This window comes from Tursiops truncatus, chromosome 20 (genome assembly GCF_011762595.2).
Source record: "Tursiops truncatus isolate mTurTru1 chromosome 20, mTurTru1.mat.Y, whole genome shotgun sequence".
Taxonomy (NCBI): Eukaryota; Metazoa; Chordata; class Mammalia; order Artiodactyla; family Delphinidae; genus Tursiops; species Tursiops truncatus.
Window position 1 is genome coordinate 48,041,045 of NC_047053.1, and position 21,264 is coordinate 48,062,308.

The 21,264-nt window shown below is 55.1% G+C and overlaps 1 long non-coding RNA gene across 1 annotated transcript; it reads left to right on the forward strand.

Moving 5' to 3' along the window:
• Positions 1-638: 638 nt before the first annotated feature.
• Positions 639-5,708, forward strand: LOC141277380 (uncharacterized). The gene is made up of 2 exons (XR_012328698.1): positions 639-2,799; positions 2,971-5,708. It is a non-coding gene; the product is annotated as an uncharacterized lncRNA (long non-coding RNA).
• The last annotated feature ends 15,556 nt before the right edge of the window (positions 5,709-21,264 follow it).

Consider the following 21,264-nt stretch of genomic DNA (forward strand, 5'->3'; position numbering starts at 1 on the left):
GGAGGGGGAAGAGGCCAGAGGAGCAAGGCCTGCCCGTCCCCACTTCCTTAGTGAGCGGGGAAATGCGGGATCCCATCTCACCCGTCCTGCTTTGGGTGGCAAGGCTGGGGCCCTTGGTTTCCCCCAGCAGGAAGGGGTTAAGGGCCCCGAGGGGGCAAGGGGAGTGGGCCGAGCTCCGAGGTGCGGCTCCGCCGGGCCTGGAAGCCGAGACCCGGGAATGCTTGCGTCGTTTCTGCAGACGCAGCGATCTTCCTGGCTGGAGTGGCCGAGCAGGGCCAGGGGCCACGGGACTGACGGCCTGGTGGGCGCGGGGCTGCTCCTGGCGCCCAAGCCCCTTGCCTGCCCGTCTGGGACTGAGGGGCCAAGCCTGTGCTGGGCGCCCGGGCGGAAGAGGTCAACACGGTTCATAATGGGGGTTTGTTAAGGGGGGAGAGGTGGCGAGAGAGCGCAGCGTTGGGAAGGCCAGGGGAAGAGATAGAGGGCCAGGAGGGCAGGAGGCCTGAATGCGGACAGTGTGGCCAGTGTTGGCTGCAGGCCACCAAGCGGCTGGAGGTGGGGGAGGGGAGCCTAGCCGGGGGAGGGGGGGTGGGGGGGGAGGGGAGGGAGGTAAGGGAAGTTCAAAAAAAAAAAACCGTTGGGAGTTTCTAGCCCTGGCTTTTGTGAATTGTCCCTCCCACTACCCCCATCACCCCAGCCCCCTTTAGAGTGAGTTAAACACTCCCCCCTCCCCGCTCGATGTAATGAATGCCCTTTGCCACCCTGGGAATGAAGGGAGGGGTAATCTTGACTGCTCCTGGCCAACTGCCTGCTCTGCACTAGAATTGGGCCTGTCCTCCACTGGCTGGCACACAAAGGCACATGCCAGGCGTGGACTTCATCTCCCTGTTTTTCTGGTAGAGGAGAACTAAAAAATCAGGAGTGGGAAGGGGAGCCCCTTGTTCAGTTCTGCACAGTTGGTGACTTGGGAGTGAGCCTTAGCCCCTAGGGGTACCCCTCCTGCCCAGTGGGTGGCCTCTGTGAGGCTGAGCCTGGGGAACAGGGTAGGGGAGGCAGAGGATGGCAGTGTTGGTGGGCAGGGAAGGAAACCTGTCTACTACCATTCGCAGAAAGCTGTGGCCTACAGGTGGTCTGAGGCCTTGAAAACTGGTCCTGGTGGTGGACCGTTTGGGGTAGGTCTTCGAGGAGGATGGTCCTAGGAAGAGCCTGGAACCTCAGGTCAGAAGATCAGCAATGGGACAGAGGTAGATGGATAGGTCAGGAGGAGCAGCAGAGATACCCAACTGGCACCAGACTCAAGAGTGTCCAAGGCCCCTTCTGGCCCAGGAGGGACAGGACTCTCATTGGCTGGGCTCCTCGGATGTGCCAGGGGCCACTTGAGCATCTTGTTCCATTCAGACCCCACAGGGGTTGAGCTTCCCTGTGGGATGAGAGTCTGAGGTTCTGATGACAGAACAGCTTGTCCAGCACGTGTGGCCACTGCCCAGTTCTGCACTGATTCTAGAACCAATCAGGTGGTCTGCTATCACCCAGCAGAGAGGTGCCCCACGACAACTCGCTCCACCCTAATCTCTCAGACGTAGACATGTCCAAAGCTCAGGAACACTCAAAGAGGGCCAGGGGCCCTGGCATCAGGACAGGGGAGGAGAGTCCAGTAGCCCCAGTTCTCGCAGGTGTAGACTGCTTCTTCCTAATGCAGGGCAGAGATGTCTGTCAATGCCCAGCGCTTCATAAGCAAAGAGTCCTAAACCCTCTCTTTGAGCCCAAGTTCAGGGGAGAGAATGAAAGCAGGAAGCTGAGATCTTAACCTTGCACACTGGGATCTTAACTTTGCCCAGAGACCCGAAGTTCTCTGTTTTTTCTCCAAATGAACCTTTCTAATGGGGCTGAGCCTTGAGCATAGAGGCTGAAGCTGACTCATTGCAAAGAGAGGGGCATTGTGTATCCATCCATCCCTCAGAAGCTGTTCCCTCCTGCACCAGCTGGGTCCCAGACTCCAGCTCTGGTCTCCTTGTTGCCTGCACCACCTCTCCCAACTCGTTTTCACAAGAGCCAAGTTTAGCCCTTCAGTGTTAGCTCCATCCTTGGATCCTACCAGGGTGCTTTGGAGCTAGGGTTGCCAGACTGAGCACATAAAAATCTAGAATGCTCAGTTAAATTTGAATTTCAGATGGACAATGCATAATTTTTTAGTATGTCTCATGAAATATTTGAGATATACTAATACTAAAAAATAATATAAAATGCATTGTTTATGGGAATGCAGATTGAACTGGGCATCCTGGATGTTATCTGGAAACTCTATTTGGATCCTGAATAGTCTACTTGGTCAGCCCCTGCCCACAGGGAAGTTTCAGTCCAATAGGAGAGAGGAACTGTTGAGAACTGAGCCACATGGATCCTGTGAGTGCGGTGATTGTAGTGACATTGAGTATGCTGGCATGGCACAGAATGGCTGCTGCATGACAGCGGGCCCTTCACCTGTGATTTCAGGTGGGGGTGGAGTGAGCATGGGACAAGACCTAGACAAAGGGGTGGTGGAAGACCAGAATTGGTCCCTCCATTTGTTGGCCCACCTTGGGCTCCTGAGTTGAGGCTCCTCCCCATTCCCACCCACCCCAACGACAAAGTCTAGAACATACAAGGAGGGCAGAACAGATCCAGTTGCAGTACCCACTCCACTCACCAAAACCCTTTCCCTTCCTACACCTCAGTTTCCTCAGCACCTTCAAAGACGTGCCATGACAGTGAGGATGAACTGGGTCGGGAAAGAGCCTTGAGCGCTTCTGGAAAACCTCCTAAGTAAACATATGAGTTATTTTTTTTTACCAGGGAACATTATTAACATTTCATGTCAGATCCAAATGCCTTCTAACGACTTCTGGCTGAGAGACTCAGCTTGACCAAGGGACAGATACCCGGTGATGTTTACCTCTGAACTGACTGCTACCTCTCCCTTCCCTCCCCGCCCAGCTCTTAACCCAGTGTGCACCAGCCCTCTGCATTCTGCCCTCACTACCTGCCTGGTGGATGATTACCCACTGACCTGGGACCTCATCCTCAGCCTCTCCGGCTTTATCCTGGATCACCAAGAATGGCATTGGGACAGGAGAGAGAGAAGAGCTGCGCCTGCACTCGTACAGAACCAGATCCTCGTGCTTTTTGAATCGAGTTTCTTCTATTGTTCCACGTTATGGTTCCAAGTTATGTTTGCGGCTCATCTGAGAAGACGAAGACTCTAAAGAGGAAATAGTACTAAAGGCGGATATTCTTGGATGCAAGTATCCATTTCCTGTGGCCATAGTTCAAAAACCCCCCTGCCCCCTCCTCTTCCTCTCTTCCCTTTGCAGTTACTGCTAACAGCTAACATGGATTGAGTGCCCACTACCTGTGGGGGCACTTGTTCAGGGCGTCATCATGAGCTATATCCTATCACTGTCCCTGTCTCACAGATGGTGAAATGAAGGCTTAGAGGCTCAAGTAACCCATTCAAGGTCAAACATTCAGTATACAGGGGAGCAGATAGTGGGTTCTGAGCTAGCCTTGTCTGTCTGCAGGGGCTGTGCTCCCAGCTTCCAGGATTCTGTGGGTTCTTCAGAGGCCAGTTTAGGTCCCATCCCCTCCCTGAGGTTGTTCTAGATTATTCCAGCCTTTACTAGGGCCTGCTGTGCCTGATCTCCTGCAGTATTTACTGCCGCCCCCGCAACTCACCAATCAGTTGCTAGCTGCAACATACCTGTGTGCATGCACCTCGATTCTCCAACTGGACAAAGCCTTGAGCATTTGGAAGGCAAGGGACATGTCTTGGGTATTTCATGCACTCCCACAGTTTGTGCACAGTTCCTAGATAAATACCTCAGAATCAGATGCCTCGTGTGTGTGTGTGTGTGTGTGTGTGTGTGTGTGTGTGTTTGTCTGTGTGTGTGTGTGTGTGTGTGTGTGTGTGTGTGTGTACAGAGTCCTGTGTGTGTGTGTATGTGTGTGTGTGAGAGAAAGAGAGACAGATGGGAGCTTTCAGACAGTGATGCTGATTCCTGCACTGCAAGTCATTAGCAGCAGACACAAGAAAGACCCCCGTGCCACCCCCAGGGGCTCAACCCCCATGACCACAAAGCTGCAGAGCAGAGGCTGGGGACTCAGGCTGCTCCTTTTCGCCCTGCCGCCAGCGGATGTCAGACACTCAGGCACTCAGCTGCTCTAGGGTCCTGCTGCCCCCTCGCCCTTCACCTGATCTATCTGTGTGAGTTTCAGGAGACTCCGGGTAATTATGTGGTAATTGAATTTAGGGAAACAGACCCTAAGGATAATCCTTGAGTCAGTTCCAGGAGATTCATGGTTTAATTTCCATATTTAGCTAGTGGTACATATTATACGGTTCCTGACAGCACAGCAATCAGCTCGTCCTTATGTATTTAGTTTTGTTTTAACACGAGGTTCAGAATAGTAGAGATATGGGCATGTTACTCCAAAACACACACACACACACACACACACACACACACACACACACACACACAGAGTTAACAACAAGCAGAAGACACAGCACACACCCCTTTTTTATTTTCATATGTGGTCTTAACGTAAGCTGTGTGGATAAGGCCTGACACAGTAAAAACTCACCAAATGCTGCCTGTAATTATTATTTCACTTAATTATCTGCAAGTTCTCAAATCTGGATAGGGGCAGAGAGCTGGCATTGCCAATGGACGTCCAAGGTGCGTGTGCATGCCTGCGTGAGTGTGCATGTGCGTGTGCATTTAGGGCTGGAGGAGAGTGGTGGCAATGCAGCCCGTACTGGCAGGAACGCCTCTCGTTTGCTGCCTGAGCTAAGGATCCTTTCAAACGCACCATGGAGTTTAATATTGCCAACGACTGGCCCTGACTCCTTTCAACCTGCGCCAGGTGTAATGTAAACCTCCCTGCATTTCCTCCCTTTCCTGTTTCATCTGAGAAATTCTTCACTAATTCCATGGTATCTGGTTTCTCATTGTTTCTCTCTGCTTTAGAGAGCCCCTTGGGGTGGGCTTTAGAAAGGTGTGCTTAGCGCTCTCAGCCCTCCGAAATGACACAGGCTCTTCCCTCACTACCACCACTATTCTCCGGAACCTCTTACAAGGGACTTCGCTGGCTGTCAGGGCAAAATAAGCCATAACATCCTGGGGAGATGAGCAAATGCCTGTCACAAAATCAGAGGATGGTCTTGGGTGGTCTGTAAAGCAGCATCCAAACTGAGAAAACGGGACAGTCGTATTCAGCTCCTTTGTAATATAACACTGAGGTTATAGTAATGTAACAGAATAATGGCGTGTCTTCCACCCTTTGTTGAAGTAGTGCTCTTTGGGGTTGAAGACAAGGAGGAATACAGCCGGATGGAGGAGGCCTGGGCTGTTCCAGATGCAAGCAGGAGACCATCTAATTTCCTCTGATTCTCTAAAGGAGGTGGGATTACAAAATCATGTGAATGTTGGGGGGTGGGGAGAGAAGAACCTGGAAAGCAGAATCCCTCCCATGAACAACGGAAGTGAGCATCCTTATAGCCATTTCCTGCTTTGTGTTTTGTGCTCCCCACTCTCCTATCAGTGCTGAGGGGAGAGAGGAGGCACTGGGCAGGGTGAAGGAGACTCAGGACTGGCCAGGTTCCTTTCAACCTTCAATGCGTCTTCCTACTGTCTCCTCTCCTGGCATTGAAAATTATTTATGTTTGCAAATTGCTTTTGACTCACATGAGTTATTTTTCTTGCCTGCCAACAGGTCTGGGGATGGGAGAGAGTTATTGAGCCGGCAGCTGAGAAATCCAGGGGCGATGGCAGAAGGAGCACTGAGGTGGAAGTCATGAGCCTTGGGATTCGGCCCCAGCTCTGCCACTGCCGTGCCATTACTTCCCCTTCCCAGGCCCCAGGTTGCTCATCTGCAAAATGAGAGGGTTGGGTGGCCTTTGAGTGCTAAGAGCCTTGGTGGCTCTGACATCCCCTAGGCCTGTGACCCCTGAAGAGACACAGATGAGGGTGGCGCCGGCCCCTACACTGCTCCCTGACCTGGGCCTGGCGGTGCTGCTGCTGCTGAGCACTGGAGGGTGGAGAGGATGCTGCCCGGGCCCTAGCCCGGCAGGAAGAACTAGACGGGGCGGCAGGGCAGCCAGTACTGTTTCCTCCCTTAGCCTTTTGCTTCACGCTGGTCCTTAGTGATGCCTACTTCCGTAAACTAGGATGAAAACAAATAACTGCAGAGGAACCACCAGAGCAGAAAGTCCCTGGGTACGTACACAAGTGGGTACGTACATTCCAACGAGGAGCAGTGCTCACCCAAGTCACCCACCATAAAGTTGGATTTAATAATAGGAATAATGATAACATAATTCAAAATTCAGTGCCATAGCCATGAGTGATTGGCCGTGTGCTGCTCTTTTTTTTTTTTGCTATTTATTTATTTAAACATCTTTATTGGAGTATAATTGTTTTACAATGGTGTGTTAGTTTCTGCTGTATAACAAAGTGAATCAGCTATATGTATACATATATCCCCATATCCCCTCCCTCTTGCATCTCCCTCCCACCCTCCCAATCCCACCCCTCTAGGTGGTCACAAAGCACTGAGCTGATCTCCCTGAGTGTGCTGCTCTTGGGTGCCATGGTCTGGCCTCTATTCTCTGACTGTGGTTTGGGGCCCAACCCAGAGAGAAAAGAAGCCCGGGGTCTGGGCTTCTTCCAATCCAGTGACCAAGTGGGGATGAAGGCTGTTGTGGGCTCAGCTCCGTGAGGTGGCAAGAAACCTGCTAACCTCAGAGCTTTGAGTTGGCTCTGCCTTGGCAGAAAGATGGTATTTGCTCAGTCCTGGCCTAACCACAGTGAGCCTCAGCCCTGGGTCTAGAGGGGAGTTTGGGGTCTGTGCACTCTCTCATGGGGGATGACATATGGATGGGCAGAAGGCAGTCGGACAGCAAGAAGAGGAAATTTTATGCAGAATCCCTCTTCCTCTAGAGCCTGCCTTTTCTCATGGGCCCAGAGATGAGTTCCAAGGACCATGAGATTCCACCTGGGCAAACTACGATGCCTCAAAGGTCTAGCCTCTCATTAGTTCCATATGATTCCTCTTAGGAATACGAGGACACACCTGGTCTTCAGCTGTGGGTCAGTCTGGTGGCAGGTCTAAGTGGTCTTGCATGCCTTTCAGTACTTTGGAGAGAGAATGGTGACACAGGACCAAAATCAAGGGTGGAGGAGGCAGCAGGGAGAAAAGGAAACCAGAGAGGACCAGAGATAAAGAGAGAGACAGACCCAGAGGTAAGGATACCAAAAGGACCAGCACAAGAAAATGGAGAATGATCATAACAGAAACAGAAAGAGAGCGAGACAGAAGCAGATGAGGAGAGAAACCCGTACAGATAAGGAGAGAGACACAAAAGGCTGAAAGAAACCAACTGACAAAAAAACACTGGGTTGGAAGGGATCAAAGTTAGTGTCACCAATATGGGGACAAACTGACTTGTGCCTCTTGATACGATGCATTGAGAAGGATATAGCATCACTCCAGTGCTTTTCTGCCACAAATGCAGTGCCCCAATCTAACCATGTGGAAATAAATATCAGACACTTACTCTTCAAAATGCCAAGGCTGAGGAACCCAGAGGCCCTGTCCTAGCTTAAGGAGAAAGGCATGTGCCCATTGAGATGACCCCACCTTTTTTTTTTTTAATATTTATTTATTTAGGCTGCGCTTGTTCTTAGTTGCGGCACGCAGGATCTTTGTTGACGCGTGCAGGATCTTCATTGCTGCATGCGGGATCTTTAGCTGCAGCATGCATGTGGGATCTAGTTCCCTGACTAGGGATTGAACCCAGACCCCCTGTATTGGGAGTGTGGAGTCTTAGCCACTGAACCTCCAGGGAAGTCCCTGTCCCAGCTTAAGGAAACTAAAAGGACAGGACACTCAATGCAATTCACAGTCCTGGTTTGGCTCTTGGAAAAGGAAAAAAAAACTGTCTCGAAAGAGCATTGAGAAAACTGACAAAATTTGTATGTGGACTGTAGTTTAGAAAATAATATTGCATCCATGGTAAATGTCCTGATTTTGATAACTGTACAGTGGTTGTGTAAGAAAATGTCCTTGTTCTTAGGAAAAACACAGTAGAGTATTTAGGCATAAAAGGGTACAAGGTCTCCAACTTACTTTCAGATAGTTCAGAAAAACTATGGGGGAAAGAGAGAAAGAGAATGATAAAGCAAATGGGGCAAATGTAAATAACTGGTGACTCTGGATAAAGAATATATGACAGTTCTTTTACTATTCTTGCAATTTGAAGCCTCCCCTTCGGGGCTGGGGACAAGTGCTGGCTGGCACTGGAGCCTCGTAGTGGGGCTGGGAAGAATCAGAAGAGCCTCCCATGCGGGCGAGACTGAGACCCAGCTCTCCAGCAGCTGAGAACATCTGGGCAACTTGACCGTCCCTTGCCGACTACTTGAAGGCCTATTTTCTAACCCTTCACCCCATAACCTCAACACAAATGAATGGGGGTCCAGGAGGGTGGGCCCATAGCCACCAAGTTTCACAGGTCATGGCCGCCTCCAGCTCAGCCTGGCTGCTCACACCGCACAGCAGAGCCCAACCTTACTCTTTGGCCATGTGAGGAAGCAGGATGTGGCAGAAAGAGGAAGGATTAGGCAGTCGGGCAAACCTGTCTCCGTGGGCCAGCTGCTCTGCACTTACCAGTTCTGTGCCCTGGGGCTGGCAGTCCTGTCCCCTAGAGCTCCCCAAGGCTGGTTTATTCTTACTATTTAGGTCTTCTAAACGCCACCTCTTGAGAGAAGCCTTCCATGACCAGTTACTCCATTTATTATATTATTCTGTTTTGCTTCTTTAGAGCAGAGGCAACCTTAGCTGAAATTTTGATTTGTTTGCTTGTCTGCCTCCCCTTTTCCCCAATAGAGTGTAAGCACCATGACAGCAAATCAGTGTCTGTCTTACTCATTCCTTTATTCTCAGCTCCCAGAACTTGGCAAGTGCACCAGAGCTATTTGTTGAAGGAAGAAAGGAAGGAAGGGAGGGAGGGAGGGAGGGAAATCTCTGAACCTCTCTGGGCTTCAGTATCCTCACCAGTGAAATTGGAGGAAATTGGTGCAGGGACTGCTGTAAGGTTTGCTTAGAGATAGGCTTAAGAATGTCCCAGGGTAGTGTTAGCCCCAAAGAGACAGTAAGAAGCTTCGATTGTTCATATGACTGTCTCAGGGATACAGCCTGTGTATCCCTGCTCAGTCATTTGGTAATTGATCTGGTCACCTAGTCATTTTTTTTTTTTTTTGGCCGTGCCACGCAGCTTGTGGGATGTTAGTTCCCCGACCAGGGATTGAACCCAGGCCCTCGGCAGTGAAAATACAGAGTCCTAACCACTGGACCACCAAGGAATTCCCACACCTGGTCATTTTAATTTCATCTGGGGGAGGGTAGATTGGAAGGGGTGAATTATTTTGTCATCATTTGTTTTTGTTTTGTTTTTTAGGTTTCTGTGTGTGTATGTGTGTCTGATTTGATTATATTCAGTACTATGAGCTGGGCACAGTGCTAGAGCCGAGGTCTCCCCACCGCTGCCCTCCAGACCTGACAAGCCAGGAGTTCTGTGAACATCAGCAGGCTGACAGGCCAAGTGTGGGTCCAGCTCCCAGAGACTGCGTGGGCCCCAGAAACACTCAGTCACGCTTCTCATGAAGAGATTCTAAAACTAAAGCATCCCTGGGCCCCCAGATTGCCCTCCTCATTTTGACCTGGGGATTCCCATCTTCTTTTTTTTTTAATATTTATTTCTTTGGCTGCACCGGGTCTTTGTTGCCGCATGCGGGATCTTTGTTGTGGCATGCCGGATTTTTAGCTGTGGCATGTGGGATCTAGTTCCCTGACCAGGGATTGAACCCGGGACCCCTGCATTGGGAGCGCAGAGTCTTAACTGCTGGACCACTAGGGAAGTCCGGGGATTCCCATCTCGATTCAATCGCAGAACATGCTCGAAAAGAGTCTTGCCTTTCGGTTCTCTGACTTGCCTCCCAGTAATGGGAGAGAAACAAGGCCAACCAAAATCAGGCAATAAATGCTGCCTGGCTGGCCAAGTTATGACTGAAAAAGTGAGTGAATGAATGAAGGAAGGAAAACCTCTGGGAGTTTGGGTTAGTTTAGCTCATAATTTGGTTTCTTCCCTGGCACATATGAGACTCTGGAAACACTGGGAAGACCCCAATCTAGGCCTGACCTTTGTCCCTGCCAAAAGCTGGCGTTATTTGGGCCCAAGAAGCTTGCAGAGGTGGCTGTGGCATCCCAAATGGAGCTGGTCCCTCCCTCAACCTAATTAGGGCCCAAGGAGAGAACCCTTTTGAATTGCAAGCCCCAATGAGACAGGAAGTAGCTCAGAAGGGGTAAGAGAAAGGCTTACCCCAGAACCACATCCACTGAAATTTGTTTACTGCCATCTAGCTTCCCTGGTGACACTGCTGAAGATCCAGATACACACTGTGCATTGCAGGGAACATACCACACAGGCCAATTTAGCTGATCAAATCTTGGCAAGTCAGCAAGTAGGGACCATACTGACATTTAAAACATTAGAGGCGATCTCCAGGTCTGCTCCAGTTGCCTCCCCAGCTGGCTGGAGAAATGAAATGTGCCTCCAACTCCAGACCAGCTGGGTCTCTTGCAGGCGAGCCATCTCTTCGTGTCGCCCATGCCTGTGTGAAGGGTGAGGGAATTGCCATGTTGAATGGATTGCTGACAAAGGAAGACACCAACTTGTGACCTGTTGTCCCAAATTCCCATCATCAAGATAAGAGCGGGCAAACGGTCAGATCTATAAATAATGCTTTCAAGGGGGGCCCTTCCTGAAGCACCTCGCAGATTTGGCAGGTGTAGGCTGCCCATTTCTCTCTCTTCCAAATGCAGAGCTGGCCAGCTTTCTCCCTGGAGCTTTGGAAGCCCACAATGCAAGAGTCCCTTTCTCTAGCCAGCCCTGAGCCAGGAACATGGAACCTTCTTCAGCCACGAGATGGTTCTCATCTCTCCACCTGCCCTGCAACCACACAGCTGCCCAGAAATTAACTTGGATGGGAAAGAAGCCTCCTCCAGGTTTCCAGTCCCCAGTTAGGGTGAGGCGCCTCCACCAGTTGACCAAAAACATGCCCAGAATTCCAGGCCGCACCTGTGTGCTGTGTCATGCCCTGCAGGGATCCCTGTGTCTCTGTCACCTTACGTCTCTCACTAATAGGGACTGTGTCTTTGTCACCATCATTCTCCAGCACAGTGTCTGAAAGGCCTGGATAAATAGTTACTGAATGAATGAGCTGTGTTTACAAGGTTATAAGTCTCTGCTGCTCCCTTTCTCTCCATGTCCCCCAACCCAGCCTCAGAAAAGAGTAAAAGTTCAGGCAGAGGATTTTTCAGGGATTGTCCCCTGGTCCCCCCAGGTCAGCATGATTTCCCACCTGCTCATGGGATTGGGAGGTGGGAAAGGCATCTCCCTTTCTCTCTGTGTGTCTAAACAATAGTCTATAGTTATTAGATTTGATCTTTGTCTTTACTCTTCTATCTTTTATGAAAAAGATTGCTTTTGTCTTGACTTGTGAGGTATTTTGTTTTTTTCTCTCTCTCTCTCTCATAATTTTCATCATCACCTTGAGTTTAGGTCAGATGCCAAAAGTGACACCAGCTGCCTGGTGTCACCACTGCCTGGTGTCCCCATGACCTAATAATGACAATAACTCACAATTATAGATTGCTCACTGAGCCAGGCTCCACGGGAGAGCCCTTACATGCTTTTTCTCTTTTAATCCTCGCAATAACCTGATGCAATACAAACTATTATTACCCCCACGAGGAAATGGATGCTTCAAGAGGTCAAGTACCTGGCCTGAGGTCACAGAGCTAGTGAGTGGTGGAGCCAGGGCTTGGATTCAGGTAGCCTGGGCTCCTAAGCCCAGTGCCACACTGCTCCCTCAGGAGTCTTTGCACATACACAGTGTCTGGTCAGGATGCCCCCCGGCAGGAATGGCAGCACAGCCACAGCCACCTACACATCAGAGGTGCCAGCTGTGAACTGAGATGAACCCCAAAAAGTGCACTGCTCCTGGGACCATAGAGTCATCACAAGGATGGAGCTGGAAGAAGCCTCTGAGAGACTCCAGGAAACACCCCCTCATTTTACAGGTGGATACAATGATGCTCGGGCCCCACACTTTAGCTAGTGAAGCATCCAAGACCACAAGCCCTCTGCCTGTGGTCCCCGATTTGTGGTCCACTCTCAACGCAAACTGGACAAGAGACAGTTTGAGATGAGATTTGGAGAGCTCAAGTTCTGGTTCAGACCTAAACACCCTGGCTTGTTCCACAACTGGCTCAGTCCTCTGGAGGCCCCCCAAGTTGAACACAGTTTTAGAGTAGCCTCCAAAATAAGGAGCTGCCGGTTACCACATCTGCTCTACAGACCTGGCAATAAACTCCCCTCTCCTCGCGCCTGAATTTCTTTGTAGCTTCCTCTTTCCCGCAATTGAGAGCTGACAGAGGATTTTTATTCACCGACCTCACGTCATGGTCATTCTACTTCCATGGCTACTCCATCAATGCTTAAGTTTTGGTCACATCCTCATGGGCTGAGTGGACAACCCTAAAAATCCTGAAGCAGAAGCCAGAGTTGTTCAGGCAACTTCCATCCTGGCCTTTGCTACAGCCCACAACCCCAAATGAACCTGTTATATGCTCTCAATAGCACCAAACACTTCTTCCCGGGCACTTTTCAAGGTTGTAAATTACATTAGGTGTGCGGCTTTTCTGTTACTGTATCCTCTCACCCCAGGCTTTAAACTCCATGAGGTCAGAAGCCAGGTGTTTTATCTGTAACTCTGAGCACTGGGCTTGACCAGTATGGAGAAGGTGCCTAGGAAATCTTTGTTGGGTGAATAGGTAGGAGGGTGGGTGGATGGGTGGGTGGATGGATGGATGGATGGATGGATATTGAGAGAGTGAGTTAAAAAAAAGCCTAGATGCCCGATTACCAGAATGGCATCTAAAGCTGAGGGAGGTCCCACTGTGCAGAATGATGAGGCTTAGGGGGTCCAGGGTAGGTGTAATAATTCTTCCCCCACCTTCCCACCTGCAGTCTCTCCGGCTACCGGCCTGGAGACCTCCTGCTCAACCTGCCCTAGAAGGATGTCCCCTGTAACTGGCAGCCCGTTGGGTTAATGGCAACCTCAGGCGGTTGGTGAATGGGACTACGTTCTCTCTTCTGTTCGTTCTGATTTTGCCCCTTTCTTCCCTGGCCTGCTGCTCCAGGGAAGGTATTGGGAGTGTCCTAATAACTGTGAGGGGAAGCAGATGAGCAGGCTGGAGCAGATAACCTTCATGTACTTCCTGAAATGGAGCTGACATCTCTCACTTTATCTGGGGATTCCCCCACCAAGGCGAGAAGGTGGATGGGGGAGAGGGAAGACAGTCCATTCTTGGAGATGCTGGTTTCCTACTGCTGTTGCCTCCACTCTAGTGACACATGGGAATTCATAGGCACCTTCTTCATGCCCTTGGTGCAGGGCCTAGAACAGTGCTGGGAACAGAGGAACAGAGGTGCATTTGAGGAAGCTTCTCTATAATCATGATGACAAAGAGGACTATAAAGACATCAACACTTAGATGGAAATTAAAGATTTGCCTTTCCATTACTCTTTTAATCAGGGTACCTACTAAGTACCAGGCACTTCCCATGTTATTTCACAGGGTCCTGCCATGGAACTGTGAAGTCTGGAGAAATTCAGCTCCAGCAAAACTGGGCCCAGTTGTGGGCCATGATTCTGTTTTGTCTGTTCCCTGGAATCTTGTAGGCGGAGGCTCTAGAGGTCATTCAGGTCACCCTCCGACCTAAGCAGGAATTGCTCCATGATTTCCCCAGCACAGTGGGCCTAAGAGTCCAAGGTGTCCTGCTCTGCCCACTCTAGGGGGTGCTAATTGTTGACTGCTCCTCCTTCACCACTTTTATTTTATTAATTTTATTTTTTGGCTGTGTTGGGTCTTCGTTGCTGTGTGCGGGCTTTCTCTGGTTGCGGTGAGTGGGGGCTATCTTCGTTGCGGTGCGCCGTCTTCTCATTGCGGTGGCTTCTCTTGTTGCGGAGCACGGGCTCTAGGCGCGTGGGCTTCAGTAGTTGTGGCACATGGGCTCAGTAGTTGTGGCTCACAGGCTCAGTAGTTGTGGCTCATGGGCTCTAGAGTGCAGGCTCAGTAGTTGTGGCACACGGGTTTATTTGCTCCATGGCATGTGGGATCTTCCCAGACCAGGGCTCAAACCCGTGCCCCCTGCATTGGCAGGCGAATTCTTAACCACTGCACCACCAGGGAAGCCCCCCTTCACCACTTTTAAATCCAGCTTCTCTGCAACTTCCTCCGGTTTCTTCTGGGCTGTGCCTCAGGGGCAGGGCTCCAAGTGCTGGGAGCTCTGGGGGATACAGCCTTGGCAGTAGGGTTTCCCAGCAAACGGGACTGACACCCCAACCCCACTCTGCCGTGGTCTGTTGAAAGTGACCTGTACCCTCGCCCTTGGGTCCTTCACACACACACCCCACGTCCACCCTAAACGCCTTCAGAAAGGAGACAGCCTCTGCCTAGCCTGCAGTGAAAGAGTAACTAGTACCTTGTCCTGGTTCTTCCCATACCCTACCCCCACCCCCCACCCCACTCCCACCTGCTTTTTTAAAACCTTTCAGCCATACCTAGAAGGAATAAGCCAGCTATTACGCCGCCGTCTGTGGGGAGACGGGAGGTGCTCCAAGGGCAGATTGCTCTGCCCCTTCCCCAGGTTAACGCGATAGGGGAGGGGAAGCATCTGGGAGCAGGGAGGGGTGGGCTGATCCGGGAGGACACCCAAGCACAACACCAACAACTGCCTGTGGGTGCTGATTGCCCTGCCCTTCCCCCTAAAAAAGCGAGGTGGGGATGGGAAGGGGCGGGGCTCGGTGAAGGAGCACACCGGCCGCAACTCGACCCTGCTGACTCGACAAAGCTGGCTCCGCCCGCCCCAGCCGGGCACTAGGAGTGGCCCGGGCCTCTCGACAAAGCTGGGTAGCGGCTCTCCTCCACCTTACGTGCCTGTCTGTCCTTCCGCGGCCCCGGCCTGGCGGGCGACGCTGGCGGCCGGCCATCTTCCCTCCTCGCCCCCGCGGCCGCCGCCTCGCAGCTCCGCACCCGGCCGGGACCGCAGGCCAGCCGCCACGCACCATCCCGGCCCTCGGCTAGTGGGTAGCTGGCGCGCGCCAGCGCTGTCGCCACGTGACGGGTGGTACCTGGGCAGCTCGAGCCCTGCCCTCTAGGGTGTTCTCATCGACTGGAGCCGCGGGCGGGACGTGGGGCGCATTGCTTTCTTGGGGCATCCTGGTGCATTGCTGGTGGAGCCTTTGAAACACATGCGCAGGGCGGACTTCAGTGCCACATGTCCATCTTCCCACTTCGGTGGGGCTGCTCTGGCCTTTCCCGCCCACGGTTCCCTCGAGGTCGGTCCCTCCTCTGCCACCTCCGTCGCATCGGGCAACACTCTGTGATCCCACGCAACAGCCACCGTCTAAAGGGTTCACACTCGATTCTGGGGCTCAGCTCGGTGTCCCGACCCGACTGTAAGCGCCCCCAGGGCAGCCGCGTCAGGGACAGTGCGCATGGGGCAAGGTCAGGAGGAGGCTCTGCGCCGGATCGTCGGGCCGGCAGCTGACCCAGCGGATGAAAGCCAACGCGGCCCGGGAGTGGAGCTTCCAACCACCAGTTTTCATGATGGGGGGATACGGGGTGGGGAGCGACCGGAAGCCCCCAGAGTGCGGCCGGGTGTGTCCCTTTGACGGCCGCCTTCTGGGCAAATCCATTCGTCGCTGGGGCAGCGGAGGCTGCGGCCGAGCTGGGCTCACCCCACCCTGAGAGCCGGCCGCCGGCCGCCTGGGGAGGCTTGGGAAATGGGCGAAGTGGTCAGACTGGTTTCCGGAGCCGGGCTCGGAATCCACGCGGGCTGGCAGGCATTGGTGGGGGGAGGACTGCGCCCCGCCAGTAGCGTTGGCAAAGCCATCCTGGGATGCTTTGTTTTCCACCCTCGAAGGAGACCCCGCAGGATGGGGGTGGGAGGGACAGCAGGCGTCCGGTTGGGGAAACCCAGTTTCGGGTGTGAACCAGCAGTCTGGCAGCTCCTCACCCCTCCGGTGCCCAGCCCCCTCTGCCGCGGTCCCGACGTTGGCCAAGAGTACTTGGAGGAGTGAGCTCCCCGTCCACAGCGAGCCTGGGCTTTGATCTTGGTATCTGAAAGAAATAAGGGGAGGGGTGGGGGTGTGTGAAGAGTCCAGCTCTGCCACTCACCTTCTGAATGACCTTGCACCAGTCACTCCCGTCTCCCAGCCTGTTTCCTCATCCACCACCGTCCCTTCCAGTCAGACACTCCTGGGAGTCTAGGTGGGCTGGGAGATGGGGACTCCCTAGGGGTTCTGTTGAAGGGAAGAGAGGGTGCAGGAACCGGTGGCCATGTGCTCCTCCCCCCACCCCCAGCCTGGGATGTGCAGTCGGGAGGAACCAACCAGCTGTTGGAGACCTTGGGCGCCCCAGGGGCTGGGGACTTGGGGATGGGAAAATGGAGTCTTCAGGGAGAAAATCCCCTACCAAGGAGTAGCGTGGCACTTGACGGAGTAGGCTGCCGGGAGCCAGTTCTCCCGTGGTCTCGGGGCTGAGGAAGGGGTGCCTCATCTTCCCCCACACACGCCACAAACCCCTAGGTCAGGAAGTCCTGTGCAGGGGCGTTGAGGGAAGGGGTTGAGCAAGCGGCGGGGGGCTGGGGTGTTGGGGCAACAGCACTGCCATCCCAGAAAACTGGAGTGCCGAATCTCCCGTTTGCAGCAGCTGCTGAGCAGCTAGGGGGGTATCGAGAGCCGCCCACGCTGCGGTCTTCTTTGAGGTTCCCAGGAGAAAAACGAGGGCGTGAGGTTGGCACTACGGGTAGGTGGGGGCTCCAGAATTAGTGATCTCCCAACCAACCCAACCAGAAGAGAGAAGGGACTCGAGGCTACAAGAGTATCCAGCTCTTGTCACTAGCCCAGCCTGCGGGGGACCCCCCCCTTTCCGCAACAAGGGTGGGCTGCGGCGAAGGCGCGGGTCCAGCCTGGCAACCGATGTGGGGGTCCCCGCTGACCCTCTGAGGCTAGGCGAGTGGCCGTCGCACGCGGAGCCCCCCTTGGGAGGGGGTGTGCCGGCCCCCCGGGAGGGGCGGGCCGAGGGCGTGGGCCCGGGAGCCCCCAGGCCGCCCAGCCCGGTGGGCTGCAGGGGCCCCCGCGGGCCCAGGGCGGGCTTTGTCTAACGCAGCTCCTCTTTGGGAAGGCGCCAGCTCGGGTACAAGATGGCGGGGAAAGGGTGGGATCGCAGGCGCTCGCCACGCGGAGCGGCCGCGCTCCGCCTGCAATGCAGCAGGGGGAGGGGCGGGAGGCGCCGGCGACACTGCACGCCCCTAGCCCCCGCTCCGGCCACCGAATAACCCCCCCCGCCGGTGACCCCGCGCCCCTCTGTCCCCGCCGCCTCTGTCTGGCGGCTGCAGCCTCCGCCTCACTCCGCAGAGCCCCGGCCGCGGCAGCTGCAGAAAATGGCTGCCAAAGCGGCGCCAGTCGCCACGCTGCCACGGGCGGGGGGCGGGCGCCGCAGCCCACCCGCAGCCCCACTCCCTTCCCCTCCCCGGGACTCTCCGCCCGGGCGCCGGGACCCTAGTGGGCACCGGGGGATCTGGGGCCGAAGCGGGGGGAGAGAGGGGAGGGGGAGGGGCGGTTACCTAGCGGCGGAGGAAGCAGGAGTGGGGGGTGGCAGGGGGACAGTGCAGGGAGGGCGCTGTCGGTCTGTCCCCCACCCCGCATGCCCCGTGCCCTCGCGAGGTCGCGGCGCCCGGGTGGGGCAATGCTAATGGGCTGTTGACCTCGGTGACCGCGTGCCGCCCCACTGTCCTCACCCCCACCCCGGCGCTGGAGCTGGGCTGGCCAGCCCTGACGACCCCCACAGCCCCCCACCCCCGGTGAAAAATAAAAAATAAATTAAAAATATGTGTGCGTGCCGACTGCAAAATGACCCAAGCCCGGAACTCCGCGGAGAAGATCCGGGTGGATCCTTCGGCGCCATGAGCCGAAGCGGCGGCGGCAGCTCAGCAGGTGCCGCGAGCCCACCCTCTTCTCTGCAGAGAGCAGCTCCCCGACCCCCGCCTCTGCCCAGTCAAGGGCCGCCCGCGCCGGAGAGGGGCCCGCGGCCACCCTGCAGCTCCCTGGCACCCGGGCCCAAGCAGGCTTCTCTGGGCGCCAAGGGGAGCCCGGGCTCTGGAGAGGGGCGTCCAGAGCGAGCTGGCGAACCTGCCCGGGGCGCAGGCTCAGGACAGGGCCTGGGGGCGCACCAGGGCGGGACGGAAATTGCCCCCGGAGCCCCAAGGCTGGTATTGTTGGGGAAAAAACGAAAAGTGCGAACAGAGGACCCACGGGTGGGGTCGGGTTCCGGAGCCCGAACCACTTGGCGCAGTCGAGTGGGTCCGTAGCCCCCTCTTACTCCAATCCCGAACAATCCCGGCCGTAGTGAGGCGGGCTGGCCGGGAAGAAGTGTATCTGTAAATTGGGACTTTATTTTTCCCTATCTGCAAGTTTCTCTCACGCCTCCCGCCAACCGCGTACTCAGCTCCAGCGATTTCACCGCTGCTGGCTGGAAATTTCAAATTCAATAAATCAGAGGGCAGGGACAAAGAGCCAACAGGTCAAGGAAAGGGGTTTCCAGACTCGAGAATGGCTTCTGCTCTTGCGGTTTAAGAGTAGAGAAGAAGAGGCACAATTAGGAGACACGTCCCTGTGCGGGGAGAACATCTGGGAGCCTCCCTCCCCCCTCCCCTTCCTCTCGCTGGGTGAAGGTATCCCCCCGCTGGGCGAAGGTATCCACCTACCTGAGCACCCAGAAACTTGGGGATGGTTATTTAATATGAATGAACTGCCTAAATGGGCGTGGGCAGGTGCGGGGCAGGGATGGGCTATGTGGGAGCACCGGGAGGCTGCAACCGGGTATCCACGGATTTTCCAGTGCTCAGAGAGGTCTGCATGGCAAAGGTCCAGCTCTGGGCGCCGACCCAGACAAACCCTCTGCCCCGAGGGCATCCCCAGCCCCTGAGCAAAAGGAAAACTGTGCTTTCTGCTAGGCAAGATACCGCGGTAGCAAAGCTCAGCCAAGGTCAGGGAGGGATACATGCTGGCACCAAGGGCTGCTGCGGCCACGGCGCTTCCTTCTCCAGAAACAGCGAGGAGAAGGCGGCGGCCAAAACTAACTCCATCCAGCAGGCAGCGCCCTCCCCAATCTCGCACCCTCGTTCCCTGGCAGAGCCCGCTTCTGCCATCTTCCCCTGGGAGGTGCCAGGTTCGGGGATTTGAGTTTGAGAAGGGAAAGAGGGCGAAGGCGAAGAAGGATGCCCGAGACCGAGCAGAGGTCACGCGGGTCATCGTTCTCCGTTCCCCATCCCCCACCCGAGCCAGGTCTCCTATGCGACCCCCACCTGCGCCGGGCTCCAGGCACAGGCTTCCCAGTAGGGGGCATCGCTCAATGCCTGGGCTAGGCGGCAGCCCTAGAGGCAAGCTCGGTCCCAGGGCGCTAGGGTTGTCTTAGCCGTCCCCTTTGGTTCCCCTGGGGACAGGCGCGAGTCCCCGAGGCGGTGGCTCTGGTTGCCTCGGCGTCGCTAGGAGGACAAGCGCTTCGGAACCGGTTACCACTCGGGAGGGGTCAGCCGGACACCTGTGCGTGCGTGCGCGTGCGCGCGCCTCTGAACACGAGGGAGGGGCCGACGGGAGCCCCGGGAACCGCTGTGCGTTTACTGCCTGAGTTTTAGGGGAACCGGAGCCTCATCTCCACGGGAATAGCGACGTCTTCTCCCTCCTCGGGCTCCTGTCCAGCGGGTGGGCCCAGCGCTGAGCACTTGACCTGCATCCCGCAACCACCAATGCACTGCGTTGTGCCTGGAAACCCGAGGGTGGCTCTATCAGTACATTTTTCTCCCGCACTCAGCGTTCCCCCCAGAACGATTGGCAGGTTTTTAAAATAAGCTTTAAATGAGACATCGATTTATCATTATTATGATTGCATTCAGAAATCCAGCCCGAAGGGACACCCTGGGGGATGGTAATTTGGTGGTACCTAGGACTGTTTGTGGTTTAGCACATCCCTAGTTCCGCAAGCACATTTCTTCGGCAGCTAATTGCTCTGATTACCTTTGGGGCGGGGGAGGTGAGCGTGTGTGTGTTGCGGGTGGAGGGGAGACTCGGACTGTTCGCAGAGCCCAGTGCGTGCACACGGTGGACCTGATGCTGCGGCAGCAACTGCAGCAGCGACGCGCGCGCGCGCGCACACACTCACACACACACACACACACACACACACACACCTTCCAGCTCCCCTCCCGCATCCGGGCCTTCCCGCTCCTCCGCCTCCGTTCGCCGAGGTTTGGGGAGGAGGTGCGTGGGATGGAAGTGGGAGCTTGCGCGAAGGGTGCGAGGACAGGCCGAGCGGGAGGAAGAGAATGACAACGAGGCCGAGGGGGAGGGGGACAACGGCGAAAAGAAAACTTGGGGAGAGGGTCAGGCAAAAATGGGGGTAAGCAAGGAGAGGGGTGCCGAGACGAGAGGCGGGGATGCTGGGGGAGAAAGAAAGGGAGGGGGTGGGGAGCGGGCGGGGGCGGCTGGCTCGTTTCCACTCGTGAGAGCCGGTTGCTGAGAGACGCGCGGGCCAATGAGCTCGCACCAGCTCAGCCCGGCGCCCTCCGCGTGTCCTTATATGGTGCGGCCGCTCGGCTGGCGCTCGCGCACATCGCCATATAAGGGCAGGAACCTAAATACAGGCTATACCTTGTTCTCCGCTCGCCCGGCCGCGGCCCCGGCGATCGATGAGCGCGCCACCGAGCGGGCTGCGGCGCGCGGGCCCCGGGAGCGGGCGGGGAGGGGGCCGCGGCTACCGCGCGGCCGGGCCAGATGTGGACTGCGCAATGGCAGCCCGGGCCAGCTGTGGCTCTCGGAAGGTGTAACCCGCTGTCGCCAGTTTCCCGACTCCTTCCCTCCCACTCCCTCCCCACTGCTTCCGAGGTGCAAATGCAAATGAACCGGGATTGAAATCTAATTGCTTTTGTTTAAAAAAAATTGTGTGAGCCAGTCTGTGTTGAGTCTGAGCAAAGGCCCAGAATCACGAGAAACCTAGCCGAACGCCTGGAAGGTGGTGGGGTGGGGAGGAAAGAGACCTGGACTG